The sequence below is a fragment of the Crocuta crocuta genome, unplaced genomic scaffold, assembly GCF_008692635.1.
Source record: "Crocuta crocuta isolate KB4526 unplaced genomic scaffold, BGI_CrCroc_1.0 scaffold124, whole genome shotgun sequence".
Classification (NCBI taxonomy): Eukaryota; Metazoa; Chordata; class Mammalia; order Carnivora; family Hyaenidae; genus Crocuta; species Crocuta crocuta.
This window is the reverse complement of record NW_027551573.1, coordinates 7,327,897-7,339,989: the sequence shown is the minus strand read 5'-3', so window position 1 is coordinate 7,339,989 and position 12,093 is coordinate 7,327,897. Positions and strand designations below refer to the sequence as shown.

At 44.2% G+C, this 12,093-nt stretch overlaps 1 long non-coding RNA gene across 1 annotated transcript; it reads left to right on the top strand.

The window, feature by feature from the left end:
- Positions 1 to 857: 857 nt before the first annotated feature.
- LOC144220905 (uncharacterized) lies at positions 858 to 9,008 on the top strand. Its single transcript, XR_013331896.1, has 3 exons — positions 858 to 918; positions 8,637 to 8,740; positions 8,899 to 9,008. It is a non-coding gene; the product is annotated as an uncharacterized LOC144220905 (long non-coding RNA).
- Positions 9,009 to 12,093: the final 3,085 nt, after the last annotated feature.

Genomic DNA, 12,093 nt, shown 5'->3' with positions numbered 1-12,093 from the left:
GTTTTTGTGCATCTGACAATACTATCAACAGAGTGAAAAGGCAATGAACAAAATCAGAGAAAAAAATTTTCAAGACAATATTTGTGAAGGGAGTCATATCCAGAATATGTAAAGAATTCCTACAATTCAACAACAAAACCATAAAGCCAAGTTTGAAAATAGGCAAAGGACTCGGATAGAAGTTTCTCCAAAGAACGTATACAAATGACTGAGAAGCTCATGGAAAGGTGCTCAAGATCATTAATTATTATGAGATATGCAAATCAAAACCACAGTGAGGTCTCACCCCACACCCATTAGGATGGCTATTTTTGAAAAAGCAGAAAGTAACATGTGTCAGTGAGGATATAGAGGAGTTGGAATCCTAGTGCATTACTAGTGGGGATGTAAAATGGTGTAGCCGCTGTGGAAAGCATTAGTACAGTTCCCCCAAATTAAACAGAATTGCCATATAATCCAGCAATTCCACTTCTGGGCATTCGCCCAAAAGAATTGAAAGCAGAGCCTTAAAGAGATATTTGTACACTTACGTTCATAGCGGCATTACTCACAACAGCCCAAAGGCGGAAACAACCCAAAGATTCATCAATAGAGAAAGGGATACATAAAATATGGTATATACATACCATAGAATATTATTTAGCCTTAAAAGGGAATGAAATTCTGATACATGCTATGGTATGGATGGAACCTGGAAAACATTATGCGAGACGAAAAAAGCCAGTCACAAAAAGACAAGTATTGTATGATGCCATTTACCCGAGTAGTCAAATTCATGGAGACAGAACCTAGAACAGCAGTTACTAGGGGCTGAGGGAAGAGGGGCAACGGGCAGTTATAATCTGCTGTGTTCTGAGTTCCGGTTTGGGACAGTGGGAAAGTTCTCGAGATGGATGGTGGTGATGGTGGTACTAAAAGGTGAATGTATTTCATGCCACTGAAATGTACACTTAAAAATGGCTAAAATGCTAAGGTTTATGTATGTTTTAACATAACTAAAAAATAACTATCTTTTTTTTAATGTTTATTTGTTTTTGAGAGAGAAAGAGACAGAGTGCAAGCAGGGGAGGGACAGAGAGAGAGGGAGACACAGAATCCAAAGCAGGCTCCAGGCTCTGAGCTGTCAGCACAGAGGCCAACACAGGGCTGGAACCCGTGAACCGGGAGATCATGATCTGAGTTGAAGTCAGAAGCTTAACCAACTGAGCTACTCAGGTGCCCCAATAACTATCTTTAAAGTATTTTTGACAGGGATGCCTGGGGCTGGCTTGGCGGGTGGAGCTTACAACTCTAGACCTTGGGGTTGTGGGTTTGAGCCCCACGTTGGGTGTAGAGATTGCTTAAAAATGAAATCTTAAAAAAAAACTACTGAAAAAATAAAAAGTAAAATATTTCTGACAGTCACAAATTATGCTGGTAATATCTTTGTTTACTTTCATTTATTTTACACACATATGGACGATTACTATGTGATGGGTACTATTCTAGCCAGGCTCAGGGTTACCCCAACAAAATCATTCTAATAGGGCTTATATTCTAGTGGACAGGCACAGGCACACTGGATAAATGAGTAACACAGGTATTATGTTAGATGTGATAAAAGTTAAGTTTAAACAGCACAAAAAAGTGATATATACTTAAAAATGTAAGTGTAAATAGGGCCGGGGCGAAGCATGTTGGGGGCGGGGTTTGCAATTTACTTGCTCATTGGGTGACTTACACTAGAATGTAAGCCCCTCAGGGCCGGACCTTCTCTGTCTGATGACCTCTGTGTTCCCCGTGCCTACAGCAGTATCCGGGAATGTGTTGTTGAAGGAATGCTCTGTGTATCAGTGACGGTCTGACTTGAATAAAGGGCGTGCAGCAGGGAGGTAGAGTGGGAGATTGTTTACAGAGGCTCCTCCCAACCTGCCCATCGCTCCAGAAACTGTGTCCAGTGAGACCTAACAGATCTTCTTCCTTCTTTTCTTATTGTGGTAAAGCGCACAGAGAATTTACCATTTTCGCCATTTGTAAGTACAGAGTTCCGCGACATCGAGTACACCCGCCATGTTGTGCCGCCATCACCACTATCCATCTCTAGAACTTTTTTATCTTCCCAAATTGAAGCTCTACCCAATAAACATTGACTCCCCAGGCCTGTCTCCCTCCAGGGCCTGGCAATGACTCTTTTCTGTCAATATGAATTTGACAACTGTCGGGTCCCTCCTTACAATATTTGCCCTTTTGTGTCTGGCTCCTTTCATTTAGCACGATGTCTTCAAGGTTCCTTTATGCTGTAGGATGCATCAGAATTTCATTCCTTATTTAAGTAAAGGGCATTTACGTTTTAGGTAAAGCCTTACTTTTTAGGCATGTCACGCTTACAGGAACATAGGCCATCTCATTGTGATTGCAATTTGACTTTCCCAAAAGAATTTGTAAGACTGAATAATATTCAGGTTATGTATCTCCCCAAGGGACCTTCTGGACCGTATCAGTGTCTCTCTTTGGTCAGGGTTGTGACTGATTGAGGAGTTACAGCCAGACCATAAGCTCTTTGAGGATGGCCATCATGCCTACCTTGTTCATTTCACAGCCCCAGGGCCTCACACCTGCACAAAATAGGTGCCCAATACATTGAAAGAGAGACAGTGTCAAACCCCCTGATCTTCTGTGGACTTCCTAGTATTGTCCACTTCAATATTGGTGATACTTTTCCTGTAAGTGTGGGCCACAGATGGGGAGGGTCCCCTGATGGCATTTCACGCCATAGACCAGATGATTCTAACGGATTCTGATTGAGTGTCATCCAGTCACCACCCCAAACCGGATGTAACTGGAATCGAGAGATTGGTCTGTTCTCATCCTAAAGATAAAAGGGAGACAGGGATAGGATGGAAAGGAAAGCTGGACTTCTGTACCCCAGGACACCGGTGAGAGTGACATCACCAGTGAAATCTGGAGAACTTTCTGTCCTCCATCTTTATGAGGAGTGGCTTTTCTCATTCATCATTTCCTTCGTTTCCATCTCTTGCTCTGAGTCGAGACTTCCTTCTTCCCGGGACTCAGGCGAGCAGTGTAACAGAGAACGACATCAGCCAGCACAGGGGAAGACATTATTTCAGACCTGGGAAAGCGTACCCTCCAGACAAGACCTGTTCCTCACAGCCAGGAGTGCTGGGTACTGAACCAGCGCGGAGCGAGTTCCCCAAGTCATGTTTACACTGTCATGCTGTGCAAATTGGAGAGTTTGTTTCCAGGAACATCTGGGAGGACCAGCTGGACACGTGTTTCCCTTCTCATTAATTTAGGCTCCTAATTAATCGTGCAAAACCCAAACCAAATAAGCAGGAACCGGGACTGAAAATAATCATTAAGCCCCCAAACGCGCACACATTTTAATGAAAACTTGGCCCAGGTGATTGGACCTCTCTTGGCTCAGCCCTGTGGTTCTAACAGGGGAGTTCACCAGGGAGAAATGCTTCGGGAAGCAGGCGGATTTCTGTCCTAGACTGGGCAGCACAGAAGCTACGGCCCAGGGGGCCTTGGGACCGACTTTCCACGAGTTCATAAGGAATAGATTTCCCATGGGGCAAGCATATTGCGGACCTTCCAGTGAGATGGCCTGAGTTCAGATCCTCCCAGCAGCATCTGCTGCTGTTCACCTCTCCGGGCCTCAGTTTTTCACATCCATAAAATAGGAACAATGATATTGGCCAGCTCACAAGGTTATCGTGAGGATAAAGTGAGATGATTCATGGAAGATGCTTAGCTCTGGACCTGGCACCTTCTAAAAACTGGTTGACTGATAGCCATTATTGTCCAGTGCTGTTATAGATCATTATTCTTGCTAAGAATCTCCTCCTCCACCTCTGATAATGATGGCTAGTCATATTTAAAAAATAGAAATGTCACAGAGGCCAACTCATGGAAATGAAAATCTACTTCCTGCCCTTCTTTGTCATCTGTCTTGGGCCAGAAGACCCCAGCCACCACACTCAAGGTACAGTCTTTTATTCTTAATGCTTTCTATTTATTTGAGAGAGGTTGGGGAGAGAGAGAGACAGAGAATCCCAACCAGGCTCCAACTATCGCACAGAGCCCCATGCGGGGCTCAAACTCTAGGAACAATGTGATCATGACCTGAGCCCAAGTCAGATGCTCAACCAACTGAGCCACCCAGGTGCCCTTTCCTATTCTGACAGCATCCTGGGTTAATGTCCCTCTCATGCTTTAGTGTCGGAAGAGGAAGGAAGAGGCTACCGATATAGCCTCATGGTCCACAGCCCTCCTGGCCAGGATAAAGCAGGGTATGTGGCAGGGCTGGGGGCTCCATCAAGCCTCATGAACAGAGTCTGGAAAATGCTGTTTTGCAAGCTAATCACACTCTGATGACAAGGCTTCCTACTTCAAGGAAAAGCAGAGTTTAAAAGATTTATCGAAAGTGTTCCAACGGCATGTTGAGCATCACACAGCTGTGCAAAGGGGGCTGTGGCTGAAGTGCACGTGCATCTGAAACCCACGGGTGGGGCTTCACTTCTGCCGCACGTGGATTTTATAAGGAACTTATGTTTCGAGCTTTCTTGGTGCTGTCCCCTTACCCTTTACGGCCCCAAAGAAGACCTTGGAAAAGTAGCTTAGAGATACATTCAAGACAAAATGTGGGCCAGGGCTGATCATGTCATTCCGCCTATTAGGGACTGCCCTTGAGAAACACCGTGAACTCCCTGCCCAGGGGGCTGTGCTTCCCATCACACCCCTCCTACTGCCCTTCTGCTCCATGGGCCCCTCCTGTTCCCAGAAGTCTGTCTCTTCCTCTCTGCCAAATGCTCTCACCTCTGCTTGGAACACTTCCCCTCCCGCTCATCCCTCTGGTATTCATGCAAATGTCATTTCCTGCAGAAAGTTGTCCCTGAACCTGAATTTGGCTGGTTTGTCTCCTTGCATCTGCGCACTACATCTCATCTCTCTTCTAGACTGGCAACTGCCATGTTGTGTGGCAACTGCTTGTTTACTTGTTTGCCTCACTTGGAGGAGGCTAGACGGATTAGCGCAAGGGCCACATGGGGTGTATGTATCTTTGACTCGACGTCTGGGATAGTTCTGTCCTTCTATACCTTGACAGGTAATGAGTGGGGGATAAGTCAATGTCCAGCCTGATATGGCTGCCTCAAGTCATGACTCAGAGGGAGATAAAAGCCCCTTGTTCAGGAATGATCCAGTGTATGCCGTTCACCCATAAGTGTGGGGCCACCCCACGTATCTATCCCAAGGCCCCTCCCCACTTTCCTTTCCTCTCTAGTCCTGTAAGTCAGTGGTCTCTGTGGGCTTGCTGGCAGTGTCTCTGGCTCCTGTCCATCATGGCCTGTAACTCTGAGTCGCCACATGTAATATTCCACCCGATTTGCCTGTAGGTCCTTCTACCCAGACTTCTCTACGGGAAACAGAGCAAAACCTGGACGCGTGTGCCTCTCCCAGCCCCCACCCATGGATGAAGAAAGCTTTCTCTTTTCCCAGGGATGGAGCTGCCTTTCCCATAGGTCGGCTGGAATGCCATCTCAAGTCCGCAGGAAAAGCAATCAGTTCGTGAGCTTGAGAAACGATGTGTCAGACAACCTTCGGAATGGAAGAAAATATTTGCAAATCGTATATCTGATATGGGGTTAAAGTCCAAAATATGTAAAGAACTCATACCACTCAACAATAAAAAATAAACAATCGGATTTAAAAATGCACAGAGGAACTGAATAGACATTTTTCCAAAGACACACGGATAGCCAACAGGTATATGAAAGTGTGCTCAACGTCACTCCTCATCGGGGAAAGGCCAATCAAAACCCAGCTGAGATATGACCTCACACCTGTTACAATGGCTGTCATCAAAAAGACAAGACAAAAGATAACAAGTGTTGGGGAGAATGTAAAGAAAAGAGAACCCTGTGCACTATGGTTGGGAGTAAAACTGGTGCAGCAACTATCCAAACAGTATGTAGGTTCCGAAAAAACTAAAAATAGAACTACCCTATGATCCAGCCGTTCCACTTCTGGGTATATTTCATTTTTTAAAAAAATTTTTTAATGTTTTATTTATTTCTGAGAGAAAGAAACAGCATGAGTGGAGGTGGGGGCGGGGGGTGGTCAGAGAGAGAGAGGGAGATACAGAATCTGAAACAGGCTCCAGGCTCTGAGCTAGCTGTTAGCACAGAGCCCAATGTGGGGCTCGAACCCACAAGCTGTGAGATCATGACCTGAGCTGAAGTCGGACGCTTAACGGACTGAGCCCCCCAGGTGCCCCGACTTCAAAAGGAAATGACATGNTGTGCACTATGGTTGGGAGTAAAACTGGTGCAGCAACTATCCAAACAGTATGTAGGTTCCGAAAAAACTAAAAATAGAACTACCCTATGATCCAGCCGTTCCACTTCTGGGTATATTTCATTTTTTAAAAAAATTTTTTAATGTTTTATTTATTTCTGAGAGAAAGAAACAGCATGAGTGGAGGTGGGGGCGGGGGGTGGTCAGAGAGAGAGAGGGAGATACAGAATCTGAAACAGGCTCCAGGCTCTGAGCTAGCTGTTAGCACAGAGCCCAATGTGGGGCTCGAACCCACAAGCTGTGAGATCATGACCTGAGCTGAAGTCGGACGCTTAACTGACTGAGCCCCCCAGGTGCCCCGACTTCAAAAGGAAATGACATCACTATCTCAAAAAGTATATAAGTATTTGCACCCTCATGTTCACTGCATCATTATTTACGAGAGCCAAGTTACGGGAACAATGTAAGTGTCTATCGACAGATGAATGGGAAAAGAAATACGGTATATATGCATAATGGGATATTATTCAACCATAAAAAGAAGGAAATCTTGCCACTTGCGACAACACAGGTGAACCTTCAGGGCTTAGTGAAATAAGAGAGAGAAAGACAAATAATATATTATCTTGCTTATGTGTGATGGCTTCAAAAACCTGAACTCATAGATTCAGAGAACAGATGGGCGGCTGCAAGAGGTGGGGGGCGGGGAGGTGAAAGTGGTCAAATGTAGAAACTTCCAGTTTTAAGATACATAAGTTCTGGGGATATTATGTACAGTATGGTGATTATAATTAATCATAAATAATAATAAATAAAGTTGCTAAAACTGTAGATGTTAAAAATTCTCATCCCAAGAAAAAAATATTTGCAACCATGTCATCATTTTGCAATATGTGCATATATCAAATTATCATGCCCACCAAAAAACTAAATGTTATGCATCAATTTTATCTCATTAAACTGGAGAAAAAAATGATAGAGCAGAACATGAAGGCTGCTCATGTCTGGGCAGTGAGACAGAAGAAAAAATTTATGAGATTTTCTGTGGCATGCCAGGCAACTTTGTAAGTTATTACACTTCTCATTGTAAATAACAAAAACCCAGATTTTGGTGGCACAGACAACAAAGAGAGTTTATTCACTCATGTAATTGGAAAATATAGATTAGGTTTTAGGTAGAGCTTGAACCTGTGGCTCAACGATATTAAGACCCACTTTCTCCGTTACAATTGCACGATGCGTTGCCGTGGCTTCTGAGGTTTCAGATTTGGTCGTACATAGGAGGGAAGAGAAAATGTCTCGTTCCTGGAATCAGAAAATGTTCTATTCCACGAGTGGATTCAGTGGCTTGACGCGTATGTTCAACTCTAAACCAATCACTGGAGGCAGGGAGAGGGCAGGTGATGATTGCCAAGGTCATAGGTTTCGCTCCTGAGAGCAGGAGATGAAGTTGGCTTCTTTAGACCAACATGGAATTTCAAGTGGAAGTCAAAAGGGGAAGGTAGCAAACCGTGCCGGTGACCCAATCACAGGACATGCGACAGTGATCTGATCATGGGAATCAGAAGACACTGACCCAGGCAGCTCCCCTTGGAGCCTGGGGTGACTCTTAGCAATGGTACTTGTGGCAGAATGGACACACCAGGGAACCCTAAGGTGGCTTCTACCCAGAGTGACATTTTATTCCTGGGAGGGGTTTCCTTGGTAGGTGGTTTGCCGTCTCTCTCTGCCAACCAGGGCAGGTACACGGTTGGGCTGGGAATAGATGTGCGCACGTGACTCTGGAATGCACTTGGTTGGAACGGAGTAGGACTCCAGAGCCAAGAACTGGCGCCTTATTCGGCCACTCCTGTGGCCAGTCCCCCATTGTTCCCGTGGCGGGTGTGGCAGCGTGAGTGTCTCCTATTACATTTCATTATAATCTGGACATTAATCCAAGCTCAGCAAGTGTAATGCTAACCCGCACAATGGCCCCATAACAAACCTCCGGCCTTCTTGCCGTCACAGGTTACAGTGCACAATCCCATGTACGAGCTTGTTTACTTTTATGCAATACACAGGTTTTACTTGGTTCAATGTACTGTGTAACAACAACCTAGCAATTTGCATGTTCTTCCTGATTATCTGGTAATTAAACCCAGTAAGTACAAACATACTGTAATTATCGTGTAACCGACCATCTGGATGGAGAGATGGAAATAACTATGTATTTACGCTATAGCTGTATGATAATTATGACGTAATGGAATGATCAGCCATGAACGAGAAGAAAGATTTGCCAAGAGGCACGATCAGGCTTTCACATGGTTCTAGCATTAATGCCAGCCTTGATTTTCTAGAAACAGAGATGGAAGGCGACTTGGCTGATGAATCCCATCCAGGTGGAGGCATTTGAAGACACAGCAGAAGATCAACCAACATGGAACTGATGCCTGAGCAGGAAGTAAATGTGCCCACTGTTTGTTCGCATCTTGTTTACAGTTCTTTGGGCGCCACTAAGCATTTGTTTATTTGATCTGTTCTCCGTTTGCATGCGAGCTATCAGTGCCTGTCCGTAAACGGTAGTGTGTTTGAACATGGTTCCTATGTTTTGTTTTACAGACCTGAGATTCACGGAGGAAATGGGGTGTTCAACCACAGGAAACGTTTCAATATAATTGCGTTTGTACTACTGTAAAATTGTCTGTAAAATGTACGTACCCTTTCGCATAGAACCACAAATAACGCCCATACCAGCGAATGTGCTGAACATGAAAGGTTCACTCTCCTCAGGCTGTGATGTGTATATATGGGGGGAGGGGGGAGAAAGAAAGTAGTGTATGAGGTATTGGAAAATGGACCTTAGTGGCAAAAGTAAGTGGAACGAGAATAACAGTGACGTGGAAGCACATTGCGTGAGCTTTTAGGTTATGAGATGGTCAAATCCAAGATGCTATTAACTGGCCAGTTCACATACCACCAAGGAGAAAAATGCCACCAAGCAGGTATCCTGCAGTGCTTTCTTAGAGCTGGGATTTTGAAATTAAGTGAATTGAAAGGGCTTCTGTACACGTTTCAACACAATTTTAGTCCCATATTCCTCTTGAGCAGACACAGATGCACTGTTAAGACGTCTTCGTGCAAAAAGCCCAACGCTTTCAATTTTCTCCTTGACTCTGAGATTTCAGTGTGTTATCCACACAACGCTGCACTCTGCCACCGCGCACATTGGTGAGTCAGCATTTCCTAAAAGGGCGCATGGCTATTGTTTCTGGCATTTTCTCCCTGGGCAATTACACCCATCCTGCAAATTATACACCATTATTTATGGCTTCAGCGTTTGTGATGGTTCTGAAACGTTATGTGCTAGTCTCATGGAGTAAGATTTTGCAAGTTTTCCTCTCTGCAAATATTTATAGGAATAGTATAGGAATATAAGACATCTAGTAAAACAAGTCTTTAAAAAAAATCACAATGACTCAAACTAAGATGTGTTCAGTAGCAGTCAAGCAACAAGATCTTGATTGAAATGGATTATTATAAGTTAATGAACCATTATGAAATATGTAGGATTTGCATTTAAAATATTTTCAATTATCCTAATAATTTTACAGAGACTCATTCTTTTAGATCTTGTTTATATCTTATTATTGGTCACAATAACTACATTTCTGTTATATTTTCATAGAGACAGGGAGCTTGATCAAATCTGACTTTCTCAGGGTGCCTGGGTGGCTCGGTCGGTTAAGCGTCTGACTCTAGCTCAGGTCATGATCTCACGGTTTGTGAGTTCCATTCCTGGGTCGGGCTCTGTGCTGACAGCTCAGAGCCTGGAGCCTGCTTTGGATTCTGTGTGTCTCTCTCTGTGTCCCTCCCCCACTCACACTCTGTCTTCTCAAAATAAATAAATAATTAAAAAAAATTTTAAATACACATTAAATTATTTTAAATCTGACTTTGTTCCCCTGATGAGTGATCTGACTTCTTTCTCTTCTTGCATAAACTGGGCAGAGTAACCTGGGAGCTCCCAGGAATGATTTAGAATAAATTAGTTGAAATAAAGGGGGGAAGATCATATATACCTTGCTAGCTAGGACTCCTTGGTTAAAAGTTAGAAATTGACTCAAGAAATATTTTTTTTTACAAAGAAACATTTATTAAGGCTATAGGATATAGTGGGAATGTGTTGGTCGTCTTTGTAACATCTCTCCCTTGCCTCCTGTCTCCACCAAAAATGCTTGCTTGTCTTTTGGGGAACCCTTACTTTCCTCTTCATTCATGTAGTGTGGGAAAATAAGACCCTAGCCCTGGCTCCAAGGGAGAATCCTGCCTGATTCAATCTAACCATCATGTCTTATCTCCCCGTTCAACTAGTTCTGAGATGGGCACGTGGCCCCTGTTTTGGCAATGACAGTGAATCCGAGGATTTGTACACAGCCGACTGGAAGAGATTCCCTCTTCCTTTAAATAGTTTAGGTTATGGTGTGAGGGCTGGAACTACTGCAGCCATTTTGTTACCACCAAAGAAAAACCTAGAGCTGCAAAGGACCGTATGGTTCCTGAGAATAATTCCTCATCACAAAAGGCAGAAGAGAGAGACAGAGAGAAACTGAATCTTTGCTCATATAATATTAGTTACCAAACCACCCCCATCTAAAGCCAGAGCCACCTCTGGGCTTTTTAGTTACATGAACAACATTCAGTAATATCTTTGTTATATAAGGTTATTTGATATGTTTTCTTTCACTTACAATGAAAATAAAAAAAAACCTTTACTCTCTACTATGCTATAATATGGAATCCGGAGTTAGGAAGGTAGTGGGGTCCCAGGAAGTTACTGGAAACAGGAACTCAGAAGCTCCAGCACACTCTGGATCTTGTCTCTGATGCTTTCTGTGTGTGTGTGTGTGTGTGTGTGTGTGTGTGTGTGTGTGAGAGAGAGAGAGAGAGAGAGAGAGAGAGAGAGAGAGAGCGCTTTATTCCCTTTATTCCTCTCCCTTCTCTGGTTAACCCACCCGGTCACTGTCTCTTAGGAGCAGGTCTACATTCCCAGGAGGGCGGTACTAATTGGACTGGCTTAGGTCAAAGGTCAACCTTTGATCCAACAACTCTGGCCAGAATGTCAGGGTCACGAAGCATGAAGATGACATCCAGTCAGCCCCTGAGGGTGGGAAGTCAATTCCAAGAAGAAGAGCTAGGGCCAACTGGGAGAGGCCCAGGCACCCAGGGAAGTGTCCATTACCGGTGGCCTCTGGGACATCTCTTCACATCTTGGAACTAACTTGTTCTTGTGTGAAATAAAGGTACTAAACCAAAGGGTTTTGAGGGTAAAATGAGAAGTCTCATGGACAGGCTGCTGCTGGGGTGGTGGGGATCCCTTTCACACTTCCATGGTCTGAGCAGTGCAAGCACATTATGGGGGTTCATGTTCCTTAATGACTGCATAGCCGCACGCCAGCTTGATTCTGCAAACATCTGTTAGCGTTATCATGAACAACTCAGATGTAGACCGTTCCATTCACACCCATGAACGTAATCGCCACTGAGGACCATCTGGTGAGGGGGGTCACTTTGCCCATTTTATAGATGAAAAAACTCTAAGTCACTCAACCTAAATCAATAGTTCTCAAAGTATGAGCATCACCTGGGAATTTGCTAGAATGCAAATTCTCCAGGCCTCCCCGAAGACCTTCCAAATCAGCAACTCTGAAATGGGGCCTTGCAATTGCTTTTTTTAAAATTTTATTTTAAAGAGAGTGAGCAGGGGAGAGTGACAGAAGGAGAGAGGGAGAGGGAGAGAGAAAGAGAGAGAGAGAG